The sequence below is a fragment of the Protopterus annectens genome, chromosome 12.part0, assembly GCF_019279795.1.
Source record: "Protopterus annectens isolate FY-2018-M chromosome 12.part0, PAN1.0, whole genome shotgun sequence".
In the NCBI taxonomy this organism is placed as follows: domain Eukaryota; kingdom Metazoa; phylum Chordata; order Ceratodontiformes; family Protopteridae; genus Protopterus; species Protopterus annectens.
In genome coordinates this window covers 38190219-38207173 of record NC_056746.1, presented here as the reverse complement: position 1 = coordinate 38207173, position 16955 = coordinate 38190219, and the positions used below count along the sequence as shown (strand labels likewise).

Genomic DNA, 16955 nt, shown 5'->3' with positions numbered 1-16955 from the left:
CCCATACAAGAAGGAAACAAGCCTGCAGCTAGCAGAGTATGATGCGTTATTAAAGCAATAACCCACGCCTGGGTGTGGGTAATGCTGGATTTACCCACGGTTGGCATGGTTTGGTCATGAGGGTGAAGCCCGAGTGACCAAACAAAGCCAACCGTGGATAACTCCAGCATTACCCACACCCAGGCGTGTTATTATATAATGACATTATTTAAGAAAAAAAAATTCATTTTCTTAAATAATGGCATTGTATAATGCCTCCTTGCTGCCCTTCTGCAGCTGTCTGGTATTCTGTGGCAGTTCTGATGTACTGCGCATGCGTATGCCTACGCAGTACATCAGAGCTGTGGGCAAAAGTGACGGATAAAGCAAGATCTCCGTTGCTTTTTACAAACTGTCTCGCTATGTTAAACTCATTTAACATAGCGAGACAGTGTGAAGCAATGGAGATCTTGCGTTCTCCGTTGCTGTAAAAAGAGTTATAGTAATGGAAAAAGTCTGGGCGACTGGACCTTTTTCCATTACTATAACTCTGATTTACAACGTGCATGCTGACCAATCAGCATGCACGTTTTTTGAATATTAATGGGGGGTCGTTGTATAATAAATATTTATGTGTCATTGTGAAGTCAAACAACAGTGTGCTAAAAAGTTGTAATTTACTGGCAAAATTTACATACATCATATGATGCATTAATGTCGGGTATACTGCAGATATTTTTTGTACAGGTGTTTCTTCTGTTTTGCTAGGGTGTCTTTGGTTGGGACCTCTAGTCATCTACTTTGTCACTTTCTTGCTGATTTGGTTAAGCTTTAGTATGTTCTTCATCTTGAATGGTGTTTCATAAAGACAGAGTAGAATTCCTCACTAATCTTTCTTTCCTGTTAAGGTTATGTCTGGCATCACACTGAATAACAAAACCCAAGTTCCTATCATTCACCCTTATCCCCAGAATTAGGTGAACCAATGTAGGTGGTTGGGTGTTTGTGTGTGTGTGTGTGTGTATATATATATATATATATATATATATATATATATATATATATATATATATAGATATATATATATATATATATATATATATATGTATATATATATATATATATATATATATATATATAAATATATATATATACACACACACACACACACACACACACACACACACACACACACACACACACACACACACACACACACACACACACACACACACACACACACACACACACACACAAAATCTCTGGCAGCATACTCCAACAAATTAAGCTGGAAACAGCAATCGGGCAGCAAAACTCTCCTTACCTGAAAGCACGAATCTGGCAGCAAGCAGCAAAAGCTCATGGGCTGGAAAAATCTCATTAAAGGCTAGAAACACTAAACAGTTTAAATTCTGTGCATGTAGGTGTGTTTAAATCCATGTTGCGTGCAACACACGCATGGGTCCTCCTTAAAGACGACACTGTGGCCATAATATATCTTGCATAGTGTTGGATCAGGCTTAATCTTTAGTCCTGCTGTAAAAGTGGGGAGGTGCTCTATTTCCCCCTCGTCTTATGGTTCCGATGCCCTTGAGCTGATGTCTGATCATAGCATAACATACGTTTCAAATTCTTTTTATTCTTAAAAGTAAAAGACGGAGCTGTCCCAACAATTTGTCTTATCTTATCATCCACTGATGTCAAGATATTCCAGTTCTTCCTCACAATGTTCAGTTCGCACTTATGTTGAAAATGGGAAGACTTTTTTTTTACATCCAGACTCTGGTAGGTTGTTTAGTTTTACTTTATACACTAACTGTTCAAGTAGGGATTTGGTGTATCTTGCTAGATGGAGGAAATGTCCAGCATTTTATGTTGGGAAGACCAACTGCTCTCTCAGATAAAGAACATGTGAACATGTCAGTGAGAGCCATAGGAAAGTAACTACAAATGCCACTAGCTAAGCATATTAGCAGTACAGATACAGATCATGACTTTGCCTTTTAGGTTATATTTTAATACACGTTTGGTTGACATCAGGAATAAGACAGAGCAGGTAGAAGTGCGGTGGATCATTACTTTGCAGTCTGACAAAGGTCATGGTCTTAATGAGTGTGTCTCTTTAAAGCCTCATTTGGGTTCCAGGAGTTTGCATTGGTAATTCCTGACAGGTTATACACCTTAACTGCATGTTTAAATTATTTCTGTGTAGCAGTTACTTAATGGTCTGATTAAGCATCTATTTGTAGATGTGAAAGTGCTTACCTTGTTTTATATGTATTTTTCTTTCTTTTTATGTGGTGTTTTAAGTTTGGATTAAATAATTTTTAATCTACACAGTGAAGCTATGTACCAGTCGGCTTCTTTTGTTGTTTTTGTGATTCATTTTGAAGTGGAGGGCTGGTTAACTTGAGACAGAACCTGTTTTTCTTTTTGGGTGGATCAACCCATGTTCCTCCCCATAGCCTGTTCTCAGGGAAACTGGCTTATGATTCTCCCCTGGAGCATGAGATCTGTGCAGGGAGAGGAGCCACCACAGCCATTCCTCTCAGGTGAGCCCACTGACATAAGCATTTGTTTTTGCACAATACACTTAGTTAATCTGTGTCACAGTGGACCTTTTTTTTAGTTTGTTTTTATTTTTTCATATTCATTCACAATTGCATCCTCTGCAGTCCACATGCGTTGTGTAATTTTTATTTTACACCAGTGGTTTCTACCTCTTATTACTCTTTTACTTACTTTCAACCCATCCCCTTTTGACTGGTAGTAACTCTTCACCTCCTTCTATTCTTCCTTGTCTTTGTCTCACAACCCTCTCATTTTCTTCTGCTTTACACATTTCCATACAACGTTTAAAAGTCTCCTATCCAGCTCCCCATTCTGGCACATGCCCTTTATTTTCCAGTCTCTGGCTGTGACACTTTTCACCTATTTTGTCATTAGTCTTATTGCCTGTATGTATTTTTCCTGACAACCCCCTCTTCATTTTGTATGCCTTCTTCTTCTCCTTTCGGCTTTTCCTGGTTAGGGGTTGCCACAGCGGATCACCTGTCCGCTTATGATTGGCAGTGGAGTTTTACAGTGTCGAGTTGCCAGCCCGGCAACCTTCCACAGAAGGCACACACATGCACACACTCACACCTAGGAACAATTTAGAGTGTCCAATCCACCTACAGCATGTCTTTGGGATGTGGGAGGAAACCTGGAGCACACGGAGGAAAGCCACACGACCACAGGGAGGACATGCAGATTCTGCACAGAAGGCACCCCAGCTGAGGATCGAACCAGAGAACCTCTTGCTGTGAGGCAGCAATACTAACCGCTGCACCACCGTGGCCACCCTCTCTTCATTTCTTATGCCACAGATGCAAAATGTCCAGTTGTTTGTCTGTATTTTTTCCATAACCCGATTTCTAGGGCATCTTTCCAGACCTTTTCTGCCCAGTTACACTCCCAGAACATATATTTCATCTCTACCTCTTCTGTCATGCATCTCCACCATATTGAGTCTGTTTTCCTTCCCTCCTTATATTATCTTTTCAGTGTAGGATATCAACTGTGTAACACTTTCAAAATGTGATGCAATTATAAGGACTTTTCAGCATTCGTTTTGACTGGTATGCCACCCATCTTCCTTCTTCCATGCTTTCCTTATCTCTTTCTTTGTGGATTCCCTTAGGTCTTTTTAAATCATTCTTCTTTGACCTTTTCCCTGTTTTTCCCATTTTTCCCTATGGCATTCTCCTTTTACCTTCTTTCCTTTCTTATCTTTTCCTGGGTTTCTGCTTCCTCCTTCTCCAGACATTTCTTTCTCAGTCTGGTATGCATCCAGGACTCATTTTGTATGCCTGTATTAATTCATGTAGAGTTTTGAATACTATCTGTCCTCCTTTTCCACCCTCTTTAATTCTTGCTCTCTGTTTATCCTCTTTTCCTTACATTTTCCTTTTTTTCTTCCCATCCTCCTCCATTCCTTCTCGTTGTGTATTCTTTCCCTTGTTCCCATATCATGTTGCTCCATCTGTTTTGTGTCTCCTCATGCATTCTTTTAGATTTTCCCACCATCCTATTTCTTCTGTTTCCTATCGCCTCCCCTTACTCTATCGACCTATGTAGATTATATGCTAAGGCCTGCATAGCTATGTGTGAGTCCCCACTCCTCTTTTTTCCTACTCAGTCTCATCTTGTTTATTGAGATCCTTTTACCTTTTGTTTTCTCTTTCTCTAGCTACCCTTTCAAGCCGCTACAGTAATTTTAGTAGTTTGCTCTATATTAGGTATAATGGCAGGTTTGTTAGTACAGCAGAATTACTGTTCTAATCATATCAGTTCTAATTGTATGTGTGTTTCCCATCTGACTATGTCAAAGGTATCGCTGTCTGTGATCCCCCCTTTTGCTCTTCTGTGTCCATAAACTCTTTCAGGGCCCATCAATTCATTTCTGACCTTCCTCCTTTCACAAAATAATTTTGCTCCTCCTGTATTATACTAAGCAGAATCTCATCCAGCCTCCTTGCTAGTACTTTTGCCATCATCTTGATGTCTGTGATTAGTAAAAATATCAGCATTTCATCCTTTACTTCCACCCTGTCTCCCTCTCTTTTCGGATCACTGACACCCTGCCTTTTCTTATTCTGTCCATTACTCCCTCTGTTTCACTTATCCTTTCATGCTTCTTCTTTATAACTGTCCATATTGCCTCTGTGCCCCACTTGTAGAACTCAGCCATATGTCCATCTGGGCCCCCTACCCTCTATCTTTGCCTCGTTAATCTCTTCTATATTGATTTTTGCAACCAGTTCCTCACAAGGCAGGGCTTTAGTTCTCTGTTTCACAGAGCTGGGTCAGTAAGCCTGTTTTATTTATTTACTTATGTATGTATTTATTTATGTATTTATTTTTTGATGGGACTAATAAGAAGTTGCTACTAGGTCAGCAAAATCAGGACTTGCTATAAGCTGAGACCCCTAGCTGTTTGGTCCTGAAATTAGTGAACATTTGATGGGAACTGTGTGGGAGTTCTACATTCCAGAGAGTTGTGAAGCCAGTGTCAATCTACATTTTGGTACACCTTAGGGAGTCACTCATGGTTCCTGACAAGCAGCATTCAGCCTCTGGGTAGTTTACAGCACTATTCATTTATTGGAGAAAGTTGGGGAATATTCTCTCTCCATGATCAAATCAGGGAAGAGAGCTGTAAGGAGGCACAGATCTGAGAGATATTCTTGGTGACAGGCTGCGTAAACCCATGTCTCACGCCTTCTCTAGAAGGCTGTGGAATCAGAAGACCTACTTAACTGACACATACAAGTCGGAGGATCTTGTATGGGTGGAGTCCTTTTCCTTTCTTTCCCCTCTTTGGGTTCCATTTCTTCCCTTGATGGACACCCCACCTTATCAAAAATTCTCAGTGAGGAAATGTACAAGGTCCTTGCAAAAGAAAAATGATCTTCTTAGAGGTCACTCTGGACTAGCAAGTGCTTAGAAAAGGAGCCTCAAACAATTCTCAACTTTACTGGCATAGGCTCATTTACATTGATGGATCTATTTTCCATGGTCAGTCTACCATCTGTCCTTCCATGCTTATCAAATGAAATCACATGTGCTTTTTAGATTCCAGGATGCTTATCTCCACAAATAGATTGACAACCTTTCTCAGATGTATCTCTTTTTCCCAAGTAATAAATAGTCATCGCCACTTCAAGATTGTCCCCCTTTTTTGTGCCTCAACCTCCAGCGGTATTGAGAAAGTGCATACCTGTGTATTAACAATACATCTGAGGTTGCAGAGAGCCAAGGTATTTCCTTATCTAAATATCCGATGCTTGGCTTGTACCATCTAATCATTGTATACCCAGGTATAAATTGCTAATTGGATGAGGGATACCAGTATATCATACAAGGCTTCAGCTCTAGCCATGCCAAACACTGACCTTCATAGCCAGCTACTTGTATACTAAGCTTTGTCAGGCATTTGTTCCTTGGTGGGGGGGGGGGTCCAGCCCATTTAGATAAAGTACTTTTGCTACTGCCCCACAGCAGATGTGAATGAGTTCTGGGTGTAATGCTAATTCTGTATGTCAGATGTCAGAGTCTTGAGTGAATCCTTCATGCTCAATGGTCTCAACACTTGAATCCCTGTTTTCCTACATGATGCTGTACAAATCATATTACCATCACCTCTGTTGGTGACTGGGCTCTATGAATCTCTAGGCAGAGAGCCCCTTTCTCCTTCAAACCCTAGAGGCTGCATTCACGGATGTGTCTACACTTGGACTGTGGGCACTTTATAATGTGGACAGCTCAGCTGCCATGGCCGTCTCATTAGTCTTGCCTGTATACACCAGACATGAGGGCATTTTTACTTTCTCTTTGGACCTTTAAAGAGAACTTTCCATTACATGTCGGTAGTTAAGTACTCCAAGAAAAAAAGTGGAATCCATTCTTCCACTTATGCTGGGAAAGCATGAGCCGTGAGAGTTTAGAAATGGGTAATGATTTCATGATTTACCACTGACAATCATAATCTAGGCGAGATCACTTCTTTGGCTGATAGAGCATCGTGATGCCTTATGGGTAATGATTTCATGATTTACCACTGACAATCATAATCTAGGAGAGATCACTTCTTTGGCTGATAGAGCATCGTCATCGTGATGCCTTATGGGTAATGATTTTATGATTTACCACTGACAATCATAATCTAGGAGAGATCATGTCTTTGGCTGATAGAGCATAGTGATGCCTTATGGGTAATGTAATGATTTTATGATTTACTACTGACCATCATATTCTAGGAGAGATCACTTCTTTGGCTAATAGAACATCGTGATGCCTTATGGGTAATGATTTTATGATTTACCGCTGACAATCATAATCTAGGAGAGATCACTTCTTTGGCTGATAGAGCATCGTGATGCCTTATGGGTAATGATTTTATGATTTACCACTAACAATCATATTCTAGGAGAGATCACTTCTTTAGCTGATAGAGCATCGTGATGCCTTATGGGTAATGATTTTATGATTTACCACTGACAATCATAATCTAGGAGAGATCACTTCTTTGGCTGATAGAGCATTGTGATGCCTTATGAATGGTCTGTTGTTTAAATGGTTGTCAGCCAGATCTTTCAGAAATGAGGAAGGGCAGATCTGTGATCTGTTCATACCTCTGACGTACACCACACAACTCTGCTGTTTTTTTTTTTTTATGCCTCCTTCCCACCAGTGGTTAAATGAAGGATACCATGGCCCATCTGTGCCAGAATGGCTTCCTTTGTGCTTTATCCTAGTTCCTCTGATAATGATATTTACTCTGGAAAAAGAAGACCAGACTTCACAAGGCCAGGGTGATTTTCATTGCCCATTTCTGTCCAGGGTAGATTTGGCTTCCACATCTTCGCAATTCCTTCCCCAACTGCCAGTGAAGTTCTTTTCCAGCAAGTCATTGAAAAAACACAGTCAGACATTTAGTGCTGAAAAAAAAAATCACAGCATGTCACCAATTCCAATGAAAGACAGATCTGTGAATTTCTTGACAAATTCATCTCTGTTCTATCTTACTCTCAGAAACTTTCCATTCAAAAGACCTGAAGAGACAAGTGGAAAAGATTTTCTGTTTGGAGAGAAGACCAAACCCTTGACCCGTGTTCATCATCAATATCTCAGGACTTCCAATATCTGTCGGAGATAATTTGATGTGGCTCTTTCTTATTCAATGATCATGGTTCATCCTGTAGGTGTCACTAACGTCCATGTCAGGCAAGGCTGCTTGGCCCAGTCCTTCCTTTTTAGATGTTCTTTCTCACTAAGACCTTCTTTGATCCAGTTCATCCATGGGACATATAGTTTATGTTAGAAAGTTAATTCTTCTTAGCAATATGCTGGTTGTTTTTGCTGGTTTAAATTTTATCCTGGATAGCTTTGTTTTTGTAGCCATTACTTCAGTTTGAATAATTTAAATCCGTGGTGGTACAGCTGTAGCATTGTTGCCTCACAGCAAGAGGTTCTCCTGTTCGATTCTTGGCTGGAGTGCCTTCTGTGGAGGAGTCTGCATGTCCTCCCCGCGGTCGAGTGCCTCCGAAAGACATGCGTGAATGGGCATGCCTTCGCTGAAGGTTGGGCGTCGGGCTGGCAACTCGGCACCATAAAAATTGACTGCCAATCATTAGCAGACCGGAGTTCCGCTGTGGCGACCTCTAACCGGGAAAAGCCAAAAAGACAAACAACTTCAGTTTGAATAATTTCTGAGTTCCAGGCTTTTTGGTAAGACCTCCCATATTTAGTCTGTCTTACAATGTTTTTCTTAGGACCAGTCACTCCTTTAATGCCTAAAATTGCGATTAAAATGAATTTAAATGAGTCTCTTAATTTGCTGTTGTACTATTCATCATATTTTAATCAGGAGAATATCTGCTGAATTGTATAATCATTCATAGACATTGCATACGTTTGGTGGCTAGAACCTAATCCCTGCCCAGAGATGAACAGTGTACTTTGCTAAGGGTTGTTTGGGTAAGGTGGTTACCATGCATTGTATGTTTCACTGGTTAACTAAATATATTTCTTTTTTGTCATGACAAAATAAATGAGATTGCTGCAGTCAGAGTCTAAGGCGCATTTAACAAAAGCTGTCTAATTGTGTGACTTTCTTTGATAATGCCACCTAGCATGATATCTATGCCATGGCAACCTGGTTGTCTGTCAGTACTTTTGTAAAGCTCTACAATCTGGGCACAGTTTCTAAGTCCAAGTCTTCTTCTGGTGTTGTAGTTATCAAGGATGTGTTCCTTTAGATGAGCCGAGCAGTAGAATTAGCTGGAGGCTATTCCACTCATTACCAAAGATGGATCTCCTCTTTATCAAACAGATTTATTAGAAGAGGTCCATTTTCTGTAACAGACCCACACTCCAGCACCCTTCTTGCTCGTTTTAGGTTCCTAACTTCTTGTCACATTGAAATGGCTGCTTAGACCTGTTGCATATAAAGAAAAATACCATACTACCTAGTACATACTTCTAGCTTTCCGAATGATATACCATTATCATAGTTTCAGTGCTAGGACTTCAGTCTGACAACTTCATGAGACTGGAGGATGGTGGTTTCCTAGTAACAGCAGCTCAGTTTGACAGGAGCCTTATCACTTGTTTGTTTTTGTTCATTTCCATCTGTAAGGAGTGGAAGGCTGGCATACCCCTCAGCCCACCACCCTTAAACATTAAAAAATACTAGATGCAGGGTGAGAATAAGAGGGTGGCAGCCTCATTACTAACGGAATTACTCATCTACCTGTCTACCTACCTACCTACCAATGTAACTACCCTGTCTATCTATACTAACTGGCTGTTTGTCAATGTGCCTACCCATTTAACAGAAATAATGCCAGACCACAGAGGGAACTCTGCCCATCCTATCTGTCTGTATGTCTGAAAGCCAACCTAGTGATCTGTTTTAAATTAGGAAAGATAATCATTGGATCAAGCTGTTAAAAAAGCAGGCTTTTAACTTGGTTCAGAACTGCAGGAACATTATGGGATGGGAAGTGAGGAACCTACAGGCTGGGAGAGCATCATCAGCTAAGCGGTCCTAATGCCTATGCATAGGTCATGCTGGATACTGTACTTGGACCTCTTCTGACTGATGTCTTGTGATGGTATGTGCCCCTTATTTGCATTTGTAACTCTATGTATGAAACACCGTTGGCTCCTTTCTGGAGTATTGCTTACATTTTGGGAGATTTCCAAGGAAACGCACAGGATAGTGACAGCATCAAAATAGGACTCAGACAGAACAGGGTCAGTTCAGAGAAAGACAAGAGAAGTGGTTCGCAGTTTTCACCAGGCATCATATAAAGAAAATTACAAGAACTCAATATGTGTAGTCCTACAGATAGGGTATGTGGGAGAAAGTTATAACTACCTTAAAGAAACCAACAACAAATGCTCATTCTTTCATGAAAAAAAATAGAAAAGAAGACACAATGTGAAGACAAGCAATAGAAGTCTTCGTAGAAATATAAGGATGCATTTATTCCTGGAAATGGAGGTGAGTAAGTAGAACAGACTCTCTGTAGAGATATAGAAATACAATAGTGAAAAACAATTGAAGAAAACAAGCTTGAAAAATATATGCCATTGGTACATAAAGATTATCCCAAAGGAAGAGAGGATTTGACTATGAAAGCCATATGGGATTGTAGGACCTCAGCTGTTGGTGCCTCTGTCTGCACCCAGTTGGCCCCCCATTTGTTCCATGCGGTGAGAGCTGGGCACCCCTCAGCTAGACAACAGCCTAATGACCCGTTCATTCCTGCAGGGTAGACGTATTGGCTCCTTCACCCCCCAGCAGTGAGAGTCACGTGGTATGGAGTGGGGAAACCCTGGAAAAATTTGTATGAAGAAAATGTTTTGTGGAAGTTAATGACAGACAAGATCTAGATAGGAATATGATTATGTATGGATACTTTAACAATAATAAATCTAGATAGGAATATGATTATGTATGGATACTTTAACAATAATAAATCTAGAAAGGAATATGATTATGTATGGCTACTTTAACAATAATAAATCTAGATAGGAATACGATTATGTATGGCTACTTTAACAATAATAAATCTAGATAGGAATACGATTATGTATGGATACTTTAACAATAATAAATCTAGATAGGAATATGATTATGTATGGATACTTTAACAATAATAAATCTAGAAAGGAATATGATTATGTATGGCTACTTTAACAATAATAAATCTAGATAGGAATATGATTATGTATGGCTATTTTAACAATAATAAATCTAGATAGGAATATGATTATGTATGGATACTTTAACAATAATAAATCTAGATAGGAATATGATTATGTATGGCTATTTTAACAATAATAAATCTAGATAGGAATATGATTATGTATGGATACTTTAACAATAATAAATCTAGATAGGAATATGATTATGTATGGATACTTTAACAATAATAAATCTAGAAAGGAATATGATTATGTATGGCTACTTTAACAATAATAAATCTAGAAAGGAATATGATTATGTATGGCTACTTTAACAATAATAAATCTAGATAGGAATATGACTATGTATGGATACCTTAACAATAATAAATCTAGATAGGAATATGATTATGTATGGATACTTTAACAATAATAAATCTAGATAGGAATATGATTATGTATGGATACTTTAACAATAATAAATCTAGATAGGAACTGGATACTTTAACAATAATAAATCTAGATAGGAATATGATTATGTATGGATAATTTAACAATAATAAATCCAGATAGGAATACGATTATGTATGGCTGTTTTAACAATAATAAATCTAGATAGGAATATGATTATGTATGGCTATTTTAACAATAATAAATCTAGATAGGAATTATGTATGGCTACTTTAACAATAATAAATCTAGATAGGAATATGATTATGTATGAATACTTTAACAATAATAAATCTAGATAGGAATATGATTATGTATGGATACTTTAACAATAATAAATCTAGATAGGAACTGGATACTTTAACAATAATAAATCTAGATAGGAATATGATTATGTATGGATAATTTAACAATAATAAATCTAGATAGGAGTATGATTATGTATGGATACTTTAACAATAATAAATCTAGATAGGAATATGATTATGTATGGATACTTTAACAATAATAAATCTAGATAGGAATATGATTATGTATGGATACTTTAACAATAATAAGAAAGAATATGTGAGAGGGGAAGATAAAATTTATTTTATGTAATATGGGTTATTTGAAACGAAAGACGAAATTTTGTTTAATGGGAAATGGATTTTGGCAGATATATTGCAAAAAATCAGATTATGATTGAGGAAGAAGGAGTGGGGGGTCAGTTATGGAAGAATGACAATGGGGAGTGGGGGTCAGTTATGGAAGAATGACAATGAGGAGTGGGGGTCAGTTATGGAAGAATGACAATGGGGAGTGAGGGTCAGTTATGGAAGAATGACAATGAGGAGTGGGGGTCAGTTATGGAAGAATGACAATGGGGAGTGGGGGGTCAGTTATGGAAGAATGACAATGAGGAGTAGGGTGTCAGTTATGGAAGAATGACAATGGGGAGTGGGGGGTCAGTTAATAAAAAATGACAATGGGGAGTGGGGGTCAGTTATGGAAGAATGACAATGAGGAGTGGGGGCTCAGTTATGGAAGAATGACAATGAGGAGTGGGGGGTCAGTTATGGAAGAATGACAATGAGGAGTGGGGTGTCAGTTATGGAAGAATGACAGTGGGGAGTGGGGGTCAGTTATGGAAGAATGACAGTGGGGAGTGGGGGTCAGTTGTGGAAGAATGACAGTGGGGAGTGGGGGTCAGTTGTGGAAGAATGACAGTGGGGAGTGGGAGTCAGTTATGGAAGAATGACAGTGGGGAGTGGGGGTCAGTTATGGAAGAATGACAATGGGGAGTGGGGGGGCAGTTGTGGAAGAATGACCATGAGGACTGACACCCCCACTCCTCATGGTCAGTTGTGGAATAATGACCATGAGGAGTGGGGGGTTATTTGTGGAAGAATGACCTTGAGGAGTGGGGGGTCAGTTGTGGAAAAATGACTATGAGGAGTGGGGGGTCAGTTATGGAAGAATAACAATGGGGAGTGGGTGGTCAGTTATGGAAGAATGACAGAGGGGAGTGGGGGTCAGTTATGGAAGAATGACAGTGGGGAGTGGGGGTCAGTTATGGAAGAATGACAGTGGGGAGTGGGGGTCAGTTATGGAAGAATTACAGTGGGGAGTTATGGAAGAATGACAATGGGGAGTTGGGGGTCAGTTATGGAAGAATGACAGTGTGGAGTTGGGGGTCAGTTATGGAAGAATGACAGTGTGGAGTTGGGGGTCAGTTATGGAAGAATGACAGTGTGGAGTTGGGGGTCAATTATGGAAGAATGACAGTGGGGAGTGGGAGTCAGTTATGGAAGAATGACAGTGTGGAGTTGGGGTCAGTTATGGAAGAATGACAGTGTGGAGTTGGGGGTCAGTTATGGAAGAATGACAGTGTGGAGTTGGGGGTCAGTTATGGAAGAATGACAGTGGGGAGTTGGGGGTCAGTTATGGAAGAATGACAGTGTGGAGTTGGGGGTCAGTTATGGAAGAATGACAGTGGGGAGTGGGAGTCAGTTATGGAAGAATGACAGTGGGGAGTGGGAGTCAGTTATGGAAGAATGACAGTGGGGAGTGGGAGTCAGTTATGGAAGAATGACAGTGGGGAGTGGGGGTCAGTTAAGGAAGAGTGACAGTGGTGAGTGGGGGTCAGTTATGGAAGAGTGACAGTGGGGAGTGGGGGTCAGTTATGGAAGAATGACAGTGGGGAGTGGGGGGTCAGTTATGGAAGAATGACAGTGGGGAGTCAGTTATGGAAGAATGACAATGGGGAGTGGGGGTAAGTTATGGAAGAATGACAGTGAGGAGTGGGGGGTCAGTTATGGAAGAATGACAGTGGAGAGTGGGGGTCAGTTATGGGAGAATGACAGTGGTGAGTGGGGATCAGTTATGGGAGAATGACAGTGGGGAGTGGGGGTCAGTTATGGAAGAATGACAGTGTGGAGTTGGGGGTCAGTTATGGAAGAATGACAGTGGGGAGTGGGAGTCAGTTATGGAAGAATGAAAGTGGGGAGTGGGGGTCAGTTAAGGAAGAGTGACAGTGGTGAGTGGGGGTCAGTTATGGAAGAATGACAATGGGGAGTGGGGGTAAGTTATGGAAGAATGACAGTGAGGAGTGGGGGGTCAGTTATGGAAGAATGACAGTGAGGAGTGGAGGGTCAGTTATGGAAGAATGACAGTGGAGAGTGGGGGTCAGTTATGGGAGAATGACAGTGGTGAGTGGGGGATCAGTTATGGGAGAATGACAGTGGGGAGTGGGGGGTCAGTTATGGAAGAATGACAATGGGGATCTTTTGTTTTTTTTTTTTTTTCAGATTTGATACCTTTATTTCTGGTAACAGCAGCAATTACACCCATGCTTAAAAATGTGGTGAAGTCACACTTCAGTATCATTTCCAATTAACTTGTACATGCCAAGATAAAACCCCAACATTGTACATGGGACTAACAGACATCCAAGGATGGCAGCCATGCACTTCATCAGGGGTTCTTTGTAGTACCTGTGATCTGCTATATCATCCAGCAGTGGTTCAGGGACTGTAGTAGCAAACTGCACAGCCTCTTTCAGTTTCTTCACGGCAACATCAATCTTCTTTAGTTTATCCACACTGACAAGGTTGCTGCTCACCATTTTGTCTTTCATTAATGTAATTGGATCGTTTTTTTTTTCTTGACTTTCTTCTCTTGTACATTAACTAACTTCAGGATCATTCATACTGTCCCCATGGTAACAATGCATCTGTGTAGGTACAGCAAAATAGGCCCCTTTCCAGCTCAACAATGTTCTGCAGCAAATTTCATTGCCTCTGTGGTACAAAGAGCATCCTTACCATCCAACCTCTGAGTGGAGATAAATTCCCTTATCCATACCGTCCAACCTCCAACCGGAGATAAATTCCCTTATCCATACCGCCCAACCTCTGACTGGCGATAAATTCCCTTATCCATACTGTCCAACCTCAGACTGGGGATAAATTCCCTTATCCATACTGTCCAACCTCCGACCGGGAATAATTTCCCTTATCCATACCATCCAGCCTCAAACCGGGGATAAATTCCCTTTTCTTGTAATAATCTGTACTCGCTCCAGTTCTCACAAATGAAGATACAAGGTAGCCACATTACAGGTCTCAAAAATCTGGCCCTGACTGGCAGCACCATCACCATACATTGCCATACAGACAGAACTGTGCCACTATACTTACAAGCCAGGGAAACACCTGCTCCAAGTGGTGTCTGAGCACCTACTATGCCATTCCCACCATTGAAATGTCTAGTACACATGTGTATGGATCATATTTGGCACAACAGCTTCTTCTATATGCAAGCTCTGCCAGGACAATTTTTAACAAGACCCCCTTGTGTAAAGTTGATGGTGTGATCCATGTAAGATGTTATTAGATGGTCTTCAGGTATGACAGCAGCTTCGATCCCACCACAGCATGCTCACTGGGCATCATACAAGTGGAAGAAGCTCCTAATAATCTTTTGTTTGTATTGATGGTTGTTTTCAGCTCCATTTTGTGAATTGTCTGCATTGTCTTGTAGTACAACAGGCCCTGCTCACATGTAAGCATAGCTGTTATGGGTGGTAGTGTTTCAATAAGGAAGCCATCACATTTCTTGGTTTCAAACGTTTCTGAGGCAAAGTCTGAATATTTACATGATACAGCCAAAACTCTGGTAACATTCTTGCTTGCTAATGCATGCAGAAGTGTAGAGAAAACAGCAGCCATCCTTCCTTTCCAATACAACACCTGACAAATGCCCCAATAACAATCACGATGTTATGAGAAAGATGATACATAGCAATAAATGTGTATACATGTGGCTGTAAATATGTAAATACAGTGTACAACCCCATTTCCCAATTTGCTGCACTGATAACAGCATCTTTTAGGACATTCGTTTATTCAGTGATCTCTCATGCCATGGTGTAAACATGTTTTCACTTGCCCACAATATCTTAACATTCCTTTCTTTCCATTAACAATTATAAAACTAGGCAAATGTATTACATTTCCATCCTTGCTCTCCAAACTCATCAGTACCCTTCCCCATTCAAAAGCTTTCTATCATCAGAACGTTTTTAAAATCATAATCATAATTTTACATTTTTCTTCAAAAAATATTTGAATTCACTTTCACTTATATCTGCAGTCATAAACTGCAATTTAAATTTTCTTTTAAACATCGTATCTGTCCATCTTATTAAGAAATTGTTCCATGGTTATACAAAATAATTTCAAAAGATGCTACCCAAACGTTAACACTCCTGCGCAAGAATAATAATCAAATGAAAGCAAAACACAGGAGTATGAGGCAGCAGATAAGAAAAGTCCACATCAACAAGTCTCCGTAATAAGAGTAAAGCACAAAACAGGCAGTATTCACTTCACCAAAGGATAAAACAGTCTTCACTTCACGGAATAAATACAATTTCTATTTTATTGAATAGGTGATTAAATATGGCAAGCGCTTTCACCCTACTGGGCTTCTTCAAGCCAAAAACACCACATATTTTCAAAATGCCCTATATATACTCTTCAACACTGACATCATATCCTGTAAGATAATTACATAACAAGCAATTTAAATGGCATATGGCGATTAACCATTGCAATCTCACATATAAAAATAGAAAAATAAAAAGCAGCTCATTTAAAGCGTACTAATGGCATAATAAAATCGCTACGGAATCCTTCATGTTAGACGAAACATTTTAATAAAAACAGGATATTTAATAGACACATAAATATATTAAAAAAAAAAAAAAATATATATATATATATATATATATATATATATAGGCTAATCCATGTATTAAACCTTCAATCTTCTGCCTTTCAACATGGGTCTCAAGGGAACTCTGTCATTTAACCCAGGCTCCTATCTGCTCTCAACCTAATAATCTATCTGGTCTCATTCTGTTCTGTATAATTCATAACATCACCTCCTCTAATCGTAGGTATATTAACCTGTATGACCAAAAACTTAAACCTATGTTGCACAGATGTTTCTAAAACGTGCTTCGAGAGGGCATTTTTATTTGATTTGATGCGAATATTGTACTGATGCTCTCTAATTCTATCCTTAAGCCTTCTGTCCGTCTTGCCCACATAAAATGCTGGGCAAGACGTACAGGAGGCTAAATAAACAATATGTTCTGTGTCACATGTAGCCATAGCAGTTAAAACACTGTTGACTAATAGGATGTATAAAAGTGGCAGTACTATCTATCATGTGGCAAAAATTACAATTCCTACAGGGTCTGGTGGAGGCTGGAGTAGGATGTTGCAAATACTTCTTATGTC

At 39.8% G+C, this 16955-nt stretch overlaps 1 pseudogene; it reads right to left on the bottom strand.

Moving 5' to 3' along the window:
* Positions 1-14030: 14030 nt before the first annotated feature.
* Positions 14031-15377, bottom strand: LOC122816129 (annotated as a pseudogene).
* Positions 15378-16955: the final 1578 nt, after the last annotated feature.